We start from the raw sequence: 20,295 nt of genomic DNA, 5'->3' as shown, positions 1-20,295 counted from the left end.
TCCACCTGCAGCACCTCACTCTTTTCTATACACAGCCTCATACTGCAGCAGCAGCACCTCACTTCTCTCATTTTCCCATCACGCCTCTCATTTTCTCCCTCACATCTGTCATTTTCCCTCTCACATCTGTCATTTTCCCCTCACATCTCTCATTCTCCCCTCACTCCTCTCATTTTCCCCCCTAACACCTCTCATCTTCCCCCTCACTCTTCTCATTTTCCCCCTCACACCTGTCATTTTGACCTCACACCTCTCATTTTCACCTCACTTCACTATTTTCCCCTCGCTCCTCAATTTTCCCACCACTCATCTCATTTTCCCCTCACTCCTCTCAGTTTCACCTCACTCCTCTCATTTTCACCTCACTCCTCCCTTTCCCTTGACATCATGCCTCGCAGGAACAACTCCATTCTAGACAAGATGGAGCTAGATGTGGCCTGTGCTTGATTGGGATAGGATCTTGAACTGAGCAGCAATGCAGGAGTGGGGCTAGGGTAGCTGACATTTAAAGGGAATCTGTCATTCCAAAAATCGTATATGAGATAAGGCCACTGGCATCACGGGCTTATCTGCAGCATTCTGTAATGCTGTAAGCCCCTGGTGTAACCTGAAAGGTCAGAAAAACAGGTTATATTATACTCACCCAGGGGCGGTCCCGCTGCGGTCCAGTCCGATGGGCGTCGTGGTCCAGGTCCAGGGCCTCCCATCTTCATACGATGACGTCCTCTTCTTGTTTTCCTGCCGTGGCTCTGGCGCAGGCATACTTTGTCTGCCCTGTTGAGGGCAGAGGAAAGTACTGCAGTGCGCAGGCGCTGGAGCCGCGGCAGGATGACAAGAAGAGGACGTCATTGTATGAAGATAGGAGGCGCAGGACCCGGGCTACGACACCCATCGGACCAGACCGCAGCGGGACCGCCCCTGGGTGAGTATAATCTAATCTGTTTTTCTTACCTTTCAGGTTACATCGGGGGCTTATCTACAGAATTGCAAAATGCTGTAGATAAGCCCCTGATGCCGGTGGCCTTATCTCATATACGATTTTTTGGGTGACAGATTCGCTTTAACCTTTAATTTTTAAGGGTATGTGCACATGTCAGGATTTCTTGCAGAAATTTTCCTGACAAAAACCGGACATTTCTGCCAGAAAACCGCATGCGTTTTTTTCGCATTTTTTTCATGCGTTTTTGACGCGTTATTGACTCGTTTTTTGTGCGTTTTTTCCAAATGCATAGAATTGCGAGAAAAACGCGGAAAATCCGCAAAATTAATGAACATGCTGCTTTTTTTACCGCGATTCGTTTTTTTCGCGGAAAAAAACGCACCATGTGCACAAAACATGCAGAATGCATTCTAAATGATAGGATGCATAATGTATGCATTTTTAATGAGTTTTTATAGCGTTTTTATCGTGAAAAAATGCAAAAAAAACCTGAACGTGTGCACATACCCTAACATCTCAATTATTGTTTCTCACGTGTCATACATTTATTTTTGTGAAGAAAAGCTGACAAATTCAATAGCGCATAAGCTGTAATCTGGAATTGATGTACTGACCGTAAGATAATTTACTGTACATGTGCCTTTACACAAATACTCTTTTTTTCTCTTGGTTACTACAGTATCAAACAGATTAAATGTAGAACATGGGTCTACTGCCAGCCCATACACACTAGTGTCAGACCATATTTGACCCTGACTGACAGAACAGTTAGGGCACAAATAATTCAGATAAGCACAAAAGGTTTTCACTTCTTTTCTCAACAAGTCAAAGTACACTGGGAAGACATCCAACAGTGCAGGATTCTGCTGAGAATAGTACTTCATACGGAGACATACAGAGGTTTCATTCTGTTTGATTCAGATGCTGGTCATTTGGTGGTATTCTTCCTTTGCAATGTTTATCTAATTTGGTGAAATACAGAGGTATAATATTGGGCCAAGACAAGTTCTGTAGATACAGCTTCACCATATGCCTCAAGTTTTTAAGATAACGGAAGCTTCTACGACTCTTTCAAAACAGGACAGTGGGAAGTGATCAGTATAAAAATAGAAAAATAGGCATTTTGCTCCAGTCCAGTGCTGATACTGGTGATGTCTTTCTTACTGTTCCCATAGGACATCACATTGATTCCATCACTTGTTTGCTCCATCATTTCAGGTTCACAAGTAGACTAGTAGAGAGGTGACACTTGAGCAGTGTGGAATTGGAATACTAAGTAAGGCCTTATTCACACATCAGTATTTCATCAGTATTTCATCAGTATAAAACCAGGAACTGTTCCAAAATGCAGTAGAGGTGTGAATTCTTCATTTCAGCTTTTTTTCTGTAGATTCCCCTCCTGATATTGGCTAATAAATACTGATGAAGTTCTGACCAAATTCTGCCTTATGAATAAAGCCTAACCCGTTTTTATATAGTTAAGGATATCCTCCTTCACGTTTAAAAAAAAAAGACATAAAACAACCCTTTAATTGAACATCGCACAGGATATATTAATACAATTGTACATGCAGCACATTTATTCACCGTACAGTACATGCATTCATTGTGTTCAACTAATTCCTATAAATGTTTTTATGATACAACAATGTATTATCTACAATTTCACATGCCTTTACAGTGCAAACCTCTGCATGACAATTTCATTCACTTCTGCAGTTAGTTTTCAGTCTCCAGAGGAAAGAATACCTCACATGCAACCGATTTTTCTCTGTCAAATTTTTATGGAATCTAAAACTTACAGTATATATGTCTGTAGTTGGAGGCATGTAGAGACACAATAGGGGCCTGTACAATTATATAGACATCATATTATGTCTCCATATAATTTGGTATAATTTGGCTGTGTGCAGGAGCCCTTAATTTTCATGCTGATGGAGGTCTATCCATTTTTAAACAGATCCCTGAATACTGATGAGACGACAGACCTATAAAGGGGTTCTTAACAGGGTATTTCCGTCTTTAAGATCCTACCCAAATATGTACTAGGTGTATAATAATAATATTAGAAAATGCCTCCAACTAGAAATGCAGTATAGTTTTTCTGATTAGCTATGTCTCTTTCCTCATATGCAGGCGTTGCAGGACCTTAGGTATCAATGGTTACGACCACTAGCTAAATAACTGTCACTTTATCAGTGGTCACTTTATCATGGATACCTAAGGTCGTGCAATGAGGAAAGAGACATAGTGAATCAGAAAAACTCCACCACATTTCTAATTGAATGTATTTGCTAATATTATTATTATTACTATTACATAGTAACATAGTAACATAGTTTTTAAGGTTGAAGGAAGACTTTAAGTCCATCTAGTTCAACCCATAGCCTAACCTAATATGCCCTAAGGCCAGTCTCACACGTCCAGATAATTCCGGTACCGGAAAAATCGGTACCGGAATTATCCGTGTCCGTGTGCCCGTGCGTTTCTGTGGCACATCAGTGTGGCACACGGGCGGCACACGTACCGACTGGGTTCCACACACATCGTGCAGGAGACAGCGCTAGAGATAAGCGCTGTCTTTCCCACGTGGTGCTGAAGCCGCTATTCATATCTTCTCTGCAGCAGCGTTTGCTGTAGAGAAGATATGAATAATCCTTTTTTTTTTTTGTTTCTCATGTTTAACATAAAGATCCATGTCCCCACCCCCCTCCCACCCCCTGTGCGCCCGCCCGCTGTTATTAAAATACTCACCCGGCTCCCTCGCTGGTGCTGCTTCCTGTCCTGGCCGCAGCTTCTACTGTATGAGCGGTCACGTGGAGCCGCCGATTACAGTCATGAATATGCGGCTCCACCTCCCATAGGGAGAACTGAAGGACCCGGTGCCGAGTACCCCACGGTCCTATGGGGGCGCTCCAAATACATATTGGGATAGGATCTTGGAGATGGGAATACCAGTTTAAGGTTTCCATTAAACACATTAGAACCTCAACAGAATTAGAATAAAACAGTGTCTTATAGGATACGTGTTATATTATATTTTTTCACATGTTAAACACTCTGTAGATCATTTCTGGACTGGGTTCTGAGACCCTCACCAATCTCTTGCTATTGAGCCTAAAAAGGTTATTCCCATCTCCATTAATGAGTATTGTTGAATGTTTGCAAAAGTCAAGTACTTTTGCAATTTAACCCCTTAATCCCATATGACGTACTATCCCGTCGAGGTGACCTGGGACTTAATTCCCAGTGACGGGATAGTATGTAATCACCGATCAGCCGCGCTCACGAGGGAAGCGTGGCCGATCGCCGCCGGGTGTCAGCTGATTATTACAGCTGACATCCGCCACTATGTGCCAGGATGGTCACGGACCGCTCCTGGCACATTAACCCCCGGAACACTGCGATCAAACATGATCGCAGTGTTCCGGCAGCATAGGGAAGCATCGCGCAGGGATGGGGCTCCCTGCGTGCTTCCCTGAGACCCTCGGAACAGAGGTGTAGCTAGGGTTTTGGTTCTGAGTGGGCCCCTAACCAGGTAACCTTGATAACAACTCGGTGACGCACCCTAATAGTGGAGGAGAACCACAGCAGATGACCGCGATTTTACTGAAGATAATCTCTATAAAAAGACCAATACTGATATTACCGCCATATGGTCAGTGGTAGATACCAGTCCTACAGAACATATAACAGATCACTGCACAGTTACAGATAATGTCTTACCGCTGACGTCCTTTCTGATGGAATCGTTCATTTTTCCCGTCTTTTCCATCTGGCCCAGACCGACATGACAACTTCTTCCAGCCAGGACTCGTCTGCAGAGAATACAACAAAGACAGGTTTCACTTCTCATATTCCAGCCCCATCACTATCTATTCCCAACCTGCACAAACTCCTCATCCTACTGATACCCCAATACTGAGCCGCTGCTGCCATATGTGTCCCTATTACTGCACCTGATACCCCAATACTGAGCCGCTGCTGCCCTATCTGACCCTATTGCTGCACCTGATACCCCAATACTGAGCAATTACTGCCGCATGTGTCCCTATTACTGCACCTGATACCCCGATACTGAGCCGCTGCTGCCGTATGTGTCCCTATTACTGCACCTGATACCCCAATACTGAGCCGCTGCTGCTGTATGTGTCCCCATTACTGCACCTGATACCCCAATACTGAGCCGCTGCTGCCGTATGTGTCCCTATTACTGCACCTGATACCCCAAATACTGAGCCGTTGCTGCCGTATGTGTCAATATTACTGCACCTGATACCCCAATACTGAGCCGCTGCTGCCGTATGTGTCCCTATTACTGCACCTGATACCCCAAATACTGAGCCGTTGCTGCCGTATGTGTCAATATTACTGCACCCGAAACCCCAATACTGAGCCGCTGCTGCCGTATGTGTCCCTATTACTGCACCTGATACCCCAATACTGAGCCGCTGCTGCCGTATGTGTCCCTATTACTGCACCTGATACCCCAATACTGAGCAGGTGCCGTATGTGTCCCTATTACTGCACCTGATACCCCGATACTGAGCCGCTGCTGCCGTATGTGTCCCTATTACTCCACCCGATACCCCAATACTGAGCCTTTGCCATATGAGTCACTATTACTGCACCTGATATCCCAATACTGAGCCGCTGCTGCCGTATGTGTCCCTATTACTGCACCTGACACCCCGATACTGAGCCACTGCTGCCGTTTGTGTCCCTATTACTGCCCCTGATATCCCAATACTGAGCCGCTGCTGCCGTATGTGTCCCTATTACTGCACCTGATGTGTGGTTCTCTGTGCCCTCTAAATTCTAAAGCACCCATATTTTGCCCCCTAGAAAGTAATATTGCCCTGTGTGCCCCTTTGATAGCCACAGTAACCTGAGTTCCCCTATAACAATTAGTGCCCACTTTACATTTAATAATGTCCCGAGTCTCCCCCCTGGACAGCTCCCCTATACACAGCATGATGCTCTCTTATACACAGTATAATGCCCCCTCACTGTATAATACCACCCACACAGTATACTGACTCCTTAGTAGCCCCCAAACTGTTTGATGGCTCCAACAATGTATAATGACCCCCACACTGTAATCTCCATACTGTATGATGGCCCCCTAGATAGCCTCCATATACAGTAGCATAATGCACCAAATAGTCCACAATATAGTATAATGCTCTCCCCATAGGCAGACTCTATAGCATAAGGCAGCCCCATATAGGCAGACCCTGTAATAAGGCAGCACCCCCATAGGCAGACCCTGTAATAAGGCGGCAGACCCTGTAATAAGGCAGCACCCCCATAGTCAGACTCTGTAATAAGGCAGCACCCCTCTAGGCAGACCCTGTAATAAGGCAGCACCCCCATAGTCAGACCCTGTAATAAGGCAGCACCCCTATGGGCAGACCCTGTAGTAAGGCAGCACCCCAATAGTCAGACCCTGTAATAAGGCAGCACCCCCATAGTCAGACCCTGTAATAAGGCAGCACCCCCATAGTCAGACCCTGTAATAAGGCAGCACCCCCATAGTCAGACCCTGTAATAAGGCAGCACCCCCATAGTCAGACCCTGTAATAAGGTGGCAGATCCTGTTATAAGGCAGCACCCCATAGTCAGACCCTGTAATAAGGCAGCCCCCATAGTCAGACCCTGTAATAAGGCAGCACCCCTATAGGCAGACCCTTTAATAAGGCAGCCCCCATAGTCAGACCCTGTAATAAGGAAGCCCCCTATAGTCAGACCCTGTAATAAGGCAGCCTCCATAGTTAGACCCTGTAATAAGGCAGCACCCCCATAGTCAGACCCTGTAATAAGGTGGCAGATCCTGTTATAAGGCAGCACCCCATAGTCAGACCCTGTAATAAGGCAGCCCCCATAGTCAGACCCTGTAATAAGGCAGCACCCCTATAGGCAGACCCTTTAATAAGGCAGCCCCCATAGTCAGACCTTGTAATAAGGCAGCCCCATAGTCAGACCCTGTAATAAGGCAGCCCCCCATAGGCAGACCCTGTAATAAGGCGGCAGATCCTCAGGCAGACCCTGTAATAAGGCAGCAGATCCCCATAGGCAGACCCTGTAATAAGGGGGCAGATCCCCATAGGCAGACCCTGTAATAAGGCGGCAGATCCCCATAGGCAGACCCTGTAATAAGGCAGCAGATCCCCATAGGCAGACCCTGTAATGAGGCAGCACCCCATAAAAAATAAATAAATACTCACCTCTCTTCTTCTTGATTACTGCGCTGCTCCCGCTGATCTCCTGACAGCGGGACCGAGCAGTGACGTCATCGCGCCCGCTGTCAGTGTCGGCGACGTCAGATCCCGACACTGACAGGGAGATGATGGGAGAAGGAGCGTAGCGCAGCACTTCTTCTCCCATCAATACGATCAGCTGCATCGGCTAAATGCCGCTACAGCTGATCTTCCGATGACGGCGGGGGGGCCCACTGCTGGCACCAGGCCCCCCCGCCTGCTCAGGGGCCCCATAGCGGCAGGGCGGCAGAGCAGGGAGATCGATTCTCCCTGCTCTGCGCGCGCCGATACAGTTACAGTAGCGTAGCTCCAGGTGGGCCCCCTCAGAACACCGGGCCCGGGGCGCCCGCACCCTCTGCCCCCCCCCCCGGTAGCTACGCTACTGCCTCGGAACAACGCGACGTGATCGCGTTGTTCAGAGAGTCTCCTACCTCCTCCTCCCTGCAGGCCCCGGATCCAAAATAGCCGCGGGGCTCCTTCCGGGTCCTGCAGGGAGGTGGCTTGCAAGCGCCTACTCAGAGCAGGTGCTGGCAAGCCTGCTGCAGTGCCGGTCAGATCACTGATCTGACACAGTGCACTGCACAGTATCAGATCAGCGATCTGATAATATATAGTGATGTCCTCCCCTGGGGAAATGTTATAAAGTAAAAACAAAAATATTTACATGTGTAAAAAAAAAAAAAAAAATCCTAAATGAAGGAAAAAAAAATATTGTTCCAATAAATACATTTCTTTATCTAAATAAAAAAAAACAATAAAAGTACACATATTTAGTATCGCCGCGTCCGTAACGACCCGACCTATAAACCTGTCCCACTAGTTAACCCCTTCAGTGAACACCGTAAAAAAAAAAAGGAGGCAAAAAACGCTTTATTATCATACCGCCAAACAAAAAGTGGAATAACCCGCGATCAAAAAGACAGATATAAATAACCATGGTACCGCTGAAAACGTCATCTTGTCCCGCAAAAACGAGCTGCCATACAGCATCATCAGCAAAAAAATAAAAAAGTCCTCAGAATAAAGCGATGCAAAAATAATTATTTTTGATATAAAATAGTTTTTATCGTATAAAAGCTCCAAAACATAAAAAATGATATAAATGAGGTATCGCTGTAATCGTACTGACCCAAAGAATAAAACAGCTTTATCAATTTTACCAAACACGGAACGGTATGAATGCCCCCCCCCCAAAAGAAATTCATGAATAGCTGGTTTTTGGACATTCTGCCTCACAAAAATCGGAATAAAAAGCGATCGAGAAAATGTCACGTGCCCAAAAATGGTACCAATAAAAATGTCAACTCGTCCCGCAAAAAGCAAGACCTCACATGACTCTGTGGACCAAAATATGGAAAAATTATAGCTCTCCAAATGTGGAGAGTAGACGCAAAAGCTATTTTTTGCCATAAAAAGCGTCTTTTAGTGTTTGACCGCTGCCAATCATAAAAATCCGCTAAAACCCCCGCTATAAATAGTAAATCAAACCCCCCTTCATCACCCCCTTAGTTAGGGAAAAATAATAAAATTTTAAAAATGTGTTTATTTCCATTTTCCCATTAGGGTTAGGGTTAGGGTTGGGGCTAAAGTTAAGGTTAGGGCTACAGTTAAGGTTGGGGCTAGAGTTAGGGTTAAGGTTGGGGCTAAAGTTAGGGTTAGGGTTGGGGCTAAAGTTATGGTTAGGGTTGGGGTTACAGTTAGGGTTGGGGGCTACAGCTAGGGTTAAGGTTGAGGCTAAAGTTAGCGTTGGGGCTACAGTTAGGGTTGGGGCTACAGTTAGGATTGGGGCTACAGTTAGGGTTGGGGTTAAAGTTAGGGATAGGGTTGGGGCTAAACTTAGAGTTAGGGTTGGGGCTAAAGTTAGGGTTAGGGCTGGGACTAAAGTTAGGTTTGGGATTAGGGTTAGGGGTGTGTTTGGGTTAGGGTTTCAGTTAGAATTGGGGGGTTTCCACTGTTTAGGCACATCAGGGGCTCTGCAAACACGACATGGCGTCCAATCTCAATTCCACCCAATTCTGCGTTGAAAAAGTAAGACAGTGCTCCTTCCCTTTCGAGCTCTCCCGTGTGCCCAAACAGGGGTCCAATTTCTCCTGTTACCCTTGGGAAAATACAAAACCTGGGGCTAAAAAATAATTTTTGTGGAAAAAAAATAAGATTTTTTAGTTTCACGGCTCTGCGTTATAAACTGTAGTGAAACACTTGGGGGTTCAAAGCTCTCACAACACATCTAGATAAGTTCCTTGGGGGTCTCGCTTCCAATATGGGGTCGTTTGTGGAGGTTTCTACTGTTTAGATACATCAGGGGCTCTGCAAACGCAATGTGATGCCTGCAGACCATTCCATCTAAGTCTGCATTCCAAATGGCACTCCTTCCCTTCTGAGCTCTGCCATGTGCCCAAACGGTGGTTACCCCCCACATATGGGGTATCAGTGTACTCAGGACAAATTGGAAAACAACTTTTGGGGTCCAATTTCTCCTGTTACCCTTGGGAAAATACAAACTGGGGGCTAAAAAATAATTTTTGTGGAAAAAAGAGAATGTTTATTTTCACGGCTCTGCGTTATAAACTGTAGTGAAACACTTGGAGGTTCAAAATTCTCACAACACATCTAGATAAGTTCCTTATGGGGTATTCCTTCCAAAATGGTGTCATTTTGTGGGGTGTTTCAATGTTTAGGCACATCAGGGGCTCTGCAAACGCGATATGGATTCCTATCTCAATTCCAGACAATTTTGCATTGAAAAGTCAAACGGCGCTCCTTCCCTTCCGAGCTTTGCCATGCGCCCAAACAGTGGTTTACCCCCACATATGGGGTATCAGCGTACTCAAGAAAAATTGCACAACTTTTGGGGTCCAATTTCTTCTGTTACCCTTGGGAAATAAAAAATTGGGGCAAAATATAATTTGTGTGAAAAAAAATATGATTTTTTATTTTTACGGCTCTGCATTATAAACTTCTGTGAAGCAATCTGTGGGTCAAAGTGCTCACCACACATCTAGATAAGTTCCTTAGGGGGTCTACTTTCCAAAATGGTGTCATTTTGTGGGGTGTTTCAATGTTTAGGCACATCAGGGGCTCTGCAAATGCGACAGAGTCCTATCTCAATTCCAGACAATTTTGCATTGAAAAGTCAAACGGCGCTCCTTCCCTTCCGAGCTCTGCCATGCGCCCAAACAGTGGTTTACCCCCACATATGGGGTATCAGCGTACTCAGGACAAATTGCACAACAACTTTTTTGGTCCAATTTCTTCTATTACCCTTGGGAAAATAAAAAATTGGGGGCAAAAAAGTCATTTTTGTGAAAAAATAAGATTTTTTTATTTTTACGGCTCTGCATTATAAATTTCTGTGAAGCACTTGGTGGGTCAAAGTGCTCACCACACATCTAAATAAGTTCCTTAGGGGGTCTACTTTCCAAAATGGTGTCACTTGTGGGGGGTTTCAATGTTTAGGCACATCAGGGGCTCTCCAAATGCAACATGGCATCCCATCTCAATTCCAGTAAATTTTGCATTGAAAAGTTAAACGGCGCTCCTTCCCTTCCGAGCTTTGCCATGCGCCCAAACAGTGGTTTACCCCCACATATGGGGTATCAACGTACTCAAGAAAAATTGCACAACAACTTTTGGGGTCCAATTTCTTCTGTTACCCTTGGGAAATAAAAAATTGGGGGCGAAATATCATTTTTGTGAAAAAAAATATGATTTTTTTATTTTTACGGCTCTGCATTATAAACTTCTGTGAAGCAATCTGTGGGTCAAAGTGCTCACCACACATCTAGATAAGTTCCTTACGGGGTCTACTTTCCAAAATGGTGTCACTTGTGCGAGGTTTCAATGTTTAGGCACATCAGGGGCTCTCCAAACGCAACATGGCGTCCTATCTCAATTCCAGTCATTTTGCATTGAAAAGTCAAACGGCGCTCCTTCTCTTCCGAGCTCTGCCATGCGTCCAGTGGTTTACCCTCACATATGGGGTATCAGCGTACTCAGGACAAATTGTACAACAACTTTTGGGGTCTGATTTTTCCTGTTACCCTTGGTAAAATAAAACAAATTGGAGCTGAAATAAATTTTTTGTGAAAAAAAGTTAAATGTTAATTTTTTTTTTTAAACATTCAAAAAATTCCTGTGAAATACCTGAAGGATTAATAAACTTCTTGAATGTGGTTTTGAGCACCTTGAGGGGTGCAGTTTTTAGAATGGTGTCACACTTGGGTATTTTCTATCATATAGACCCCTCAAAGTGACTTCAAATGTGATGAGGTCCCTAAAAAAAATGGTGTTGTAAAAATGAGAAATTGCTGGTCAACTTTTAACCCTTATAACTCCCTATCAAGAAAAAATTTTGGTTACAAAATTGTGCTGATGTAAAGTAGACATGTGGAAAATGTTACTTTTTAAGTATTTTTTGTGACATATCTCTGTGATTTAACCCTTGGGGGTTAAGGCTTATTGAAAGTATCAGGTCCTCTTTACATCTTCACAGTTTTATTTTGTTTACAGCTTGTTGCCTTGGAGACCGACCATTGCTTCTAGACAGCAGAACATGAACAGTGGTTACAAGCACTTTTGTATTAAGTTTGTTACCGCCGAATCTCGGCTAGCTTCAGCACAATGCTTACAATCTATACAGCAGATGGTCGGCCTCCCAGGCAACAAGCTGTAAACAAAATAATATCTCAAGACCAACTACAAATTTTAATAAGCAGTAAATTGTAAAAATAAACACATCCAACAATCTCAATAAAAATAAGAATAATGTTTTAAAGGAGGAGTCCCCTTCAAGAATTTTTCTCTCTCACAATACAATACAATACAATAGCTGTAAAAAACAATTAAGGTTCACTTACCCTCCCCAGGTCCAGCACCGGATTTGCACCACTGCCCTGGTATCTGTTGTCTGTCTGCAGTGCTGACGCCATGTCGACAGTGCTTTAGCCAACCAGTGAACTCTTCGTAGGCAGAGCTACTGAGCTTCCTGATTAGCTGCAGTGCTGTCAATGTGATGTCAATGCTGCAGACATATAACAGAATCCATGCAAACCGCAGAAAGCTGGCATTGGACCCGGGGAGGGTAAGTAATACTCAGATTGTTTTCTTTTCAGCATATTAAAGGTTTGTTTTCTTACACAGGTCAACCCCTTTAAGGTTACAAATGTATTTTGTTATCTCTAGCTTTCTAAGGTAACATTCCACCACCTTAAAATGGGGAACTGGTTTCCATTTTCTTACTTTGTTACATTTATCCAACTACACTCAAAATCCTCTTTTTGCTTAAGCCTAGACATTTTGCTTGTTTTTGGCTGACTGAGTCTGAACAAATGACCGCTTATGACATTGCTCTTATAAAGCAACGCTCTTCTCATGCTGATGTGGTTTGAATATGAGAAATGTCTGTATTGATTTTCTTTTTGTGTTAAAGGACATAATTATGTACTTCAGTAATGTGGATAAATGTACTGCTTTCCTGTCCAAACATCTACTAGATGAAGACGGCAAACCTGACAGTCTGAAACCAGGATCACTCTATAATAATGAATGACGTCTAAATGTAAATGTGGTTTCAAGCAGGAAAAAAAAACAGACTGATAAAATAGCTGAGATTACAAAGTTCATTGAGATATGCAGCATTATCATGAACTGTCTGACTTAATAATCTCAATATTATTACATGCACTATTGGTAACAATATTAGCGCTCATCTGTGACTTTCCATGTAGACCCAAAAAATCGCAGCATGCAGTATACTGACCCATTTCAAATCGCCATCATAAAAGCATACGTCTATGACATAACAAATTTATAAAGCAAGATTCTAAAATATGAAGCATCGCACTTGCCTGACTAGCCCATAATCTGTAAGGGAGAAAGGAGACTTACATCTCCTAGTCAGGCAGATCAGTCAAATCCACCTAGCCAACATAATTGGTTAAATTCTTACTGGCAGTCAATTAGATGACATTTTACAGCCCAATCTCTCTCTCACCAAGTACTGGCTATTTTACTATGATGTGCTGGGCCTTAAAATTCTACATGAAACATAGGCAAGAGAAGCATGCTGCCATGACTCTGTTGTTGGGTGTCCTGGGACCGGGGGCTCCTTCACTGTCCCTAACACTGCTCCCCAGATTATTATTGATGGTAAAGACACCAGGGGCCACGTACCTTGCCTTAACTCTTCAGTCTGTACCCTTTCCCCACCCAAGGAAGAAGGGAGTAGTAGTGTAGTAATACACCAACCAAACTAACAAGGTAATACAAACAGGGGTAACAAAAAATACAAAACATGTAAATATACTCACAGATATAACAGAGGAATGCACCGAGGAGTGGAGGATGGGATTAAACCAAAGTAGGAGAAGAAAGGGAACTTTTGCACACTCAAAGCCTAGCAACAGTCTAAAATAAATCCACCAAACGCCTTCTTCAATAATAACCAACAACAACCGCCAGCCATGCAACATAAGCTAATCTGACAATAAGTGCTAGCCAGGGGCCAGATTACATAGGAGATGGCGGTGGCTAACAGTGCACAGCTGAGAGCCTTAAAGCAGGAAAGCTTCCAGGAGCTATCAACAGAGCAGATTAACCCCTGCACTGCTAACAGAAATGTACACCGTTTAAAATGAAGGTGAAGTGCTTCTAATCAGTGCAGGAGTAGGAGAAATCAGATCCTGAGGTCTTCTGTCTCCTCTCTGTCGCAGTAAACCCGTGACACATGCTTACCACTTCAACTGTTTACGTAACAGTTCAACACGCAATAAGCACCTCTATTTCATGCCACTGCCATTATATCTATAGTATATATTATATCAATCACCTAGACAGATTTTGAAATGGCAACCCCCACCCTCTCGTCCAAAAAAGCATTCAGCAATGAATAAACCATACACAGATATATATCAGCATGAATAAACCATACACATAAGAATGTACCAGCATCCAGCAATGAAAATGTATTCATACCCCATTTCCATATTTTGGCATGTCACACTCATAAACTTAAATGTATTTTATTAGGATTTTATTTGATACACCAACACAAAGTAGCAAGTATTTCTGAAGCATAAAGGAAATGATATATGGTTTTCTAATTATTTAAAAAAATATAAACCTGAAAATTGCGATGTGCATTTGTATTCACCCCCTATAGTCTTATACACCTAAATAAAATCGTGAGTGACCAATTGCTTCCAGACTATTGCTTCACATAATTAGTAAATTAAGTCTGCATGTGTGTGTTGAATTCTCAGTATAACTATAGCTGTTCTGTAAAAGCCTCAGAAATTTGTTTGCGGACATTAGGCATCAAACAGCATCATGAAAACCAAGGAACACACCAGACAGGTCAGGAATAATGTTGTAGAGAATGATAAAGCAGGGTTAGGTTATAAAAAAAATAGCCCAAGCTCTGAATATCTCACAGATCACTGTTCAATCCATCATCTAAAAATGGAAGGTATATGATAGAATTGCAAACTTACAAAGACATACCCATCCACCTAAACTGACATCCCAAGCATGGAGAACACTAATTAGAGAAGCAGCTATTTGCAACTATCATCCATCATACTCCATTTGCCATCCCCACTGCCCCCCATTTATTGCCATGTCACAAAGAGTAACCATAATGGCATATACTAATCATAAACCACATGCTATTTAGTGGATTTACAATGCCTGATAATAATCTATTACTGATCTCTCTGTGTGTATATTAACCCCTTCCCGCCGAAACCTGTTTAAGGCCATGTGCACACGTTCAGTATTTTTCGCGTTTTTTTCGCGTTTTTTCGCTATAAAAACGTGATAAAAACGCGAAAAAAACGCTAACATATGCCTCCCATTATTTTCAGTGTATTCCGCATTTTTTGTGTAAATGTAGCCTTTTTTTCCGCTAAAAAATCGCATCGCGGAAAAAAAAGCAACATGTTCATTAAAATGCGGAATTGCAGGGGATTCCGCACACCTAGGAGTGCATTGATCTGCTTACTTCCCGCACACATGACCGCAACGTCATGGAAGGTCCTGAACCACACCGGCATCTATAGGAACGGACGCCTGCAGGTGAGTATAACCATTTTTTTATTTTTTTAATTATTTTTAAACATTCTATCTTTTACTATAGATGCTGCATAGGCTGCATCTATAGTAAATAGATGGTCACACTTGTCAAACGCTATGTTTGACAAGTGTGACCAACCTGTCAGTCAGTTTTCCAAGCGATGCTACAGATCTCTTGGAAAACTTTAGCATTCTGCAAGCTAATTACGCTTGCAGAATGCTAAAAAAAACGGGAAAAAAACGCAAAAAAAAAAAATGCGGATTTCTTGCAGAAAATTTCCGGTTTTCTTCAGGAAATTTCTGCAAGAAATCCGGATGTGTGCACATACCCTAAGCCTTGCTGACCAGGCCAAATTTTTCAATTCTGACCCGTGCCACTTCATGTAGTAATTACTGTGGAATGAAAACAAGGAGAAAGCCGGCACCATTCAACCTGTGTTTGTGAGCTTGTCCTTAAACTCAGCTTTAGAAAGACTGAGCAATCAAGCCTGCAGGTACCAGGTGCCCACAAAATGAGGTGCAAACATGTATATAGGAATCAAAAGTAGTGGCACTCATCATTCCTTTAAAATCCAATGTCTTTATTCAGAAAAACATGTTTAAAACTGGCTACAGAGAGAGAATGAGCAGATATGCGAGTCGATAATCGTTTTGCACTTTCTTGCGCTTCTACTGGTCCTGGAATCATATAGATAACTGTGGAATGCTTCAACATATCCCAGTAAGGCCGGGGTCACACTACAGCATAATACGGATGAGTGTTAAGCGAGAAAAAATCGCATAGCACTCGGGCCAATGTTAATGTATGGGGCAGCTCCCATCATCCGTTTTTTTCTCGTCCGTATTACACTTGCGAGTGAAATCGCAGCATGCTGCGATTGTCCACAGTAGTGTAGCATTGGGTGGTTTCGTCAAACTCAATCTGACAGGTGGGCCCGCCCCTATCAGAGTGTATCAAAGTGTGTAACCCCTCCTCCCCTCCCTGTCAGCAGCTGTCCCTGCCCGCTTTTGATATAGTCTGATATTGTTAATTTGATACAGTGATTATTATCCCAGTATTTGTTTTATATTAGATTTTGATATTGTTAATTTGATACAGCGATTGCATTCTGTAATCAGGGCAGTGTGTTTTATTACCAATGGTATGTATATGCAAAGAGAAAAAAATTGCGGCAGCACTCACCAGGTGGCGTGGTTCATTCCTTTATTGAAGATACGAATTCCATTAGAATAAATGCACGGCTCGGGGGAGTGCGGACATGGTGGAAGTGAGCAGGGAAGGACAACAGCTCAGGTACAGGTAGAAGCGCTGGTATAGCACGAAACAGCTGTTGTCCTTCCCTGCTCACTTCCACCATGTCCGCACTCCCCCGAGCCGTGCATTTATTCTAATGGAATTCGTTTCTTCAATAAAGGAATGAACCACGCCACCTGGTGAGTGCTGCCGCAATTTTTTTCTCTTTGCATATACATTGGAATTCATCTTTTTTTCCTTATGCGAGCACCTCCAGTTACTGAGTTTCAGGCACCCACAATTGACTGCATACTAGCAGTGCTCGTTGCAGAGGCTGTGCAGCGCCACGTTTTTTTCTTATTGCTCAGATTACCAATGGTATGTCTCTATCAAAAGACTACTTGGTCATTATATGTTGTATTAAGTTTAGTCTTATTTGCAAGTGCTGCTCAGGGAGCTGACCACTACACATTTAGAATGAAGCAGCGACAGCATAATTTTTTAGCGTGTCCAGGGGTTGTGTTAGGTGTGATAACGCCCCACCCTGTACAGATAATGTCCATGCAAAGCGCGGCCAGCTAACCACAGTCACACTTTGCAATATTAGCTAATTCTCAACATTGCATGATAGTATAATTCTCAATATTATGAAAAATGACAGTCATTGTATGGGTTTTAAAAGACTTTATTAAAGTATGTATCAGACACAATACATTGTATGTGGATTACAGTGTGATATACACAGCATGATATACAATAACATACAGCAGGGGCGATGTGCTGCTCGGGGAGCTGACCATTACACATTTAGAATGAAGCAGTGACAGCATAATTTTTCAGTGTGTCCAGGGGTTGTGTTAGGTGTGATAACGCCCCACCCTGTACAGATAATGTCCATGCAAAGCGCGGCCAGCTAACCACAGTCACACTTTGCAATGTTAGCTAATTCTCAACATTGCATGATAGTATAATTCTCAAGTGCGGCCAGCTAACCACAGTCACACTTTGCAATGTTAGCTAAATCTCAATACAACTGTGCACAAAGGCACATACATTTTTGATGAAAAAGATGACGAGTGTTATAACGGTTCTTTAAAGTTGCTAATTTTGATGCCACAAAATCTGATACGATTCTATCATTTCTTTGCAAGTCAGAAGTGAAATGTTGTAAAAGCTTCTTGAATGGTAACCCGAGCGCTAAATGGTGCAATACATATATGCAATAATGTCCGCATACACGACTATACATATCTTGGATTTGGACGTCTTGATAACAATACGAGTCACAATTCTTGTTCAGGAATGCCACAAAATCGCGTGGGAAGATAATATTGTCTGCACGAAACCCATAACTATCAAAAAATATGCCCGTCTTATCATCGCAGAGTACGATTAATACCCAGTGGCGTCCAGCTTGATTCGCCGGGTCTGTATTCACGATATATGCCGCGGGTCTCTGAGTCACTCTTTCTTCCGGAAGCAAATCACACGGAAACACACCGGCGAATATGCGGTCTGTATAATTATCAGCCTTCAGTATCGCTGTAAGCTGCAGACTGTCCATCGTTAATTAAAATCGTACAAGATCTCACGCCTATTATTAATTTCCAGAATGGTGTGGTTGACTGCAAAAACAATCATATTTATCGTGTGGGGTGTCGCAAGCGCAAAGCGTACTTCATCATGTAGGTTACCTGTTTTAATGAGCGAGAAATGGCCTCCAGGCTCTTGATCAGGCGATAAATCAAAAGCAAATAGAGTGAATCCAGCCATAAATTCTTCACGATCTATTGCCATGGCACAATCAGCCCTTTGCTTACCAGATATATGGGCAAGCGCCATATACTCTCTGATGGCTAAATCATCATTAAAATTAGGATTATAAGGTCTCGCGGGTATCTGCTGGCAGTCCAGATATAAAGCAGCGTGGTTGACGTGGTAGTGGTGGAATTGCAGGGGGTTTTTCGAGTAAGAACCGCTGAAGGCCTCATTATCTACAAACCCCAATATAAGTTTTTGGTATCTGGCCTAGGAAGAGGTTCTCGTGGTTCGTGATCTGTGTCCCTGCGGCGATGCTGTACACTTTCAGGCCTGTTTGGTCAATAGCGTACTTGGCGGTTGCGGATAGGAGGGCCTGGCTGTGAGTTTTTTCCTAGAAGCTTTTGAGGATGCCACGCGGGAGCCTTATGGGTATTTGCTTGCAGATTTGAGAGCTAATACCCCTGAGGATCTGCGCTTAAAGACCGGATTGTTTCCACCAGCGTTGCCTGCTGTCTATGTTCAAAAGAAAAACACTTCTAAAAAGTGAATTTTACCCGGTATCAGACATTCTACGCTGTGTGCGTTGTGATGTAAAGATGTCTGAGAGACTCTGCCGTAACTGGGCTCTCTTAAAAACTCTGGTGAAAGCAACCCCCGCTGTCCGAAAGTCTATTTTGCGCAATGCAAGGAATGATTTAATTACAGCCATAGGCGAGATTGCTTTAAACATCTTAAAAGGCAGGATTCCTCTGAAAGAGCGTCAAAAAGGCATATTAAAGAAGTGGCGTAAAGCTATAAGAACCATGAGCGACAGATCTCAGCCCATAAAGAAAAAGAAGCGGCTACTAAAGCAGGCCGGCGGGTTTATCGGCCCTCTTTTAGCTTTTGCTATTCCAATAATAACAAGCCTGCTCGCAGGAAAATAATGGAGCACACAGAGAAAATGTATCTAGTGCCCAAACAGGAGCTAGACAAACTAAGGCCCAGTACTACAGATAACATACGCGACAGTGTTATTCGGCGCCTTGATGGTGAAATTAGTGCCATTTTACAACATCGTGACATTCCCGATGATGTGAAAATTAAAATGTATAGCTCTGTGCTACAGTGCTACCTGGTACATACGAGGCACAGCTCAAAAGAAGTAACGGCTTTAAATCTCGTTAGCACTCCTGATCCTGATCAGCAACAATTGGCAAATACCGACTCTGATAAAAATCAAGAGGTCGCTGAAATTGTCAGCCATATAAACCAAAGATATAAAAAGAATGCTGAATTTTTACTAAACAGGTTACTGCAGAATAAAAATGTTACAGCCTGGAATAATAAAGCTGAATTTATTTTCAAAGGATCCGTAATACCAGGGTCTAACTTACTGGATATGGTACGTAGTACAACGCAGAGTCATGCTCTGACCGGCAGAAATTTACCGTCGGGTTGGGATTCATTTATGCAGGCTATGGCCGAGCTAAATATACCGTCTACAGTTGTGGGTAACCCCACTTCTAGGAAGCTTTTAGATGAATTAAAAATTTCCAGCAGTGAGACACACGCTGTATCTACGCCGCAGAAGCTAGCTCCGATGCCACGTACAATTCAATCTTTACATTCCCCATCATTAGGTACCACACGCGGAACTCTGCTACCTAAAAAAAGGTCTCTTCCGATGCTACAAACCATGTGGCTCACGATGTAAAGAATGTACTGGATAAATGCTGTACATGGCTTGTAACGCTATATTATTTATTTTGTAAGAAGTGTAATGATGTATGTGGAGTCGGGAAGGAATTTTTTCCCCAATGTGGAGCTTACTCTTTGCCACATGGTTTTTTTTTGCCTTCCTCTGGATCAACATGTTAGGGCATGTTAGGTTAGGCTATGGGTTGAACTAGATGGACTTAAAGTCTTCCTTCAACCTTAATAACTATGTTCATTGTACTTGTGATACTATGTATTTATTTTGTAAGAAGTGAGTTGATGTATGATCATTGTACTATTTAATGTTTTTGCTTTTATACTCTGTAAGAATT

Source organism: Ranitomeya variabilis, chromosome 2 (genome assembly GCF_051348905.1).
Source record: "Ranitomeya variabilis isolate aRanVar5 chromosome 2, aRanVar5.hap1, whole genome shotgun sequence".
Classification (NCBI taxonomy): domain Eukaryota; kingdom Metazoa; phylum Chordata; class Amphibia; order Anura; family Dendrobatidae; genus Ranitomeya; species Ranitomeya variabilis.
The sequence above is the reverse complement of the archived record's forward strand: the minus strand, read 5'-3'. Positions refer to the sequence as shown.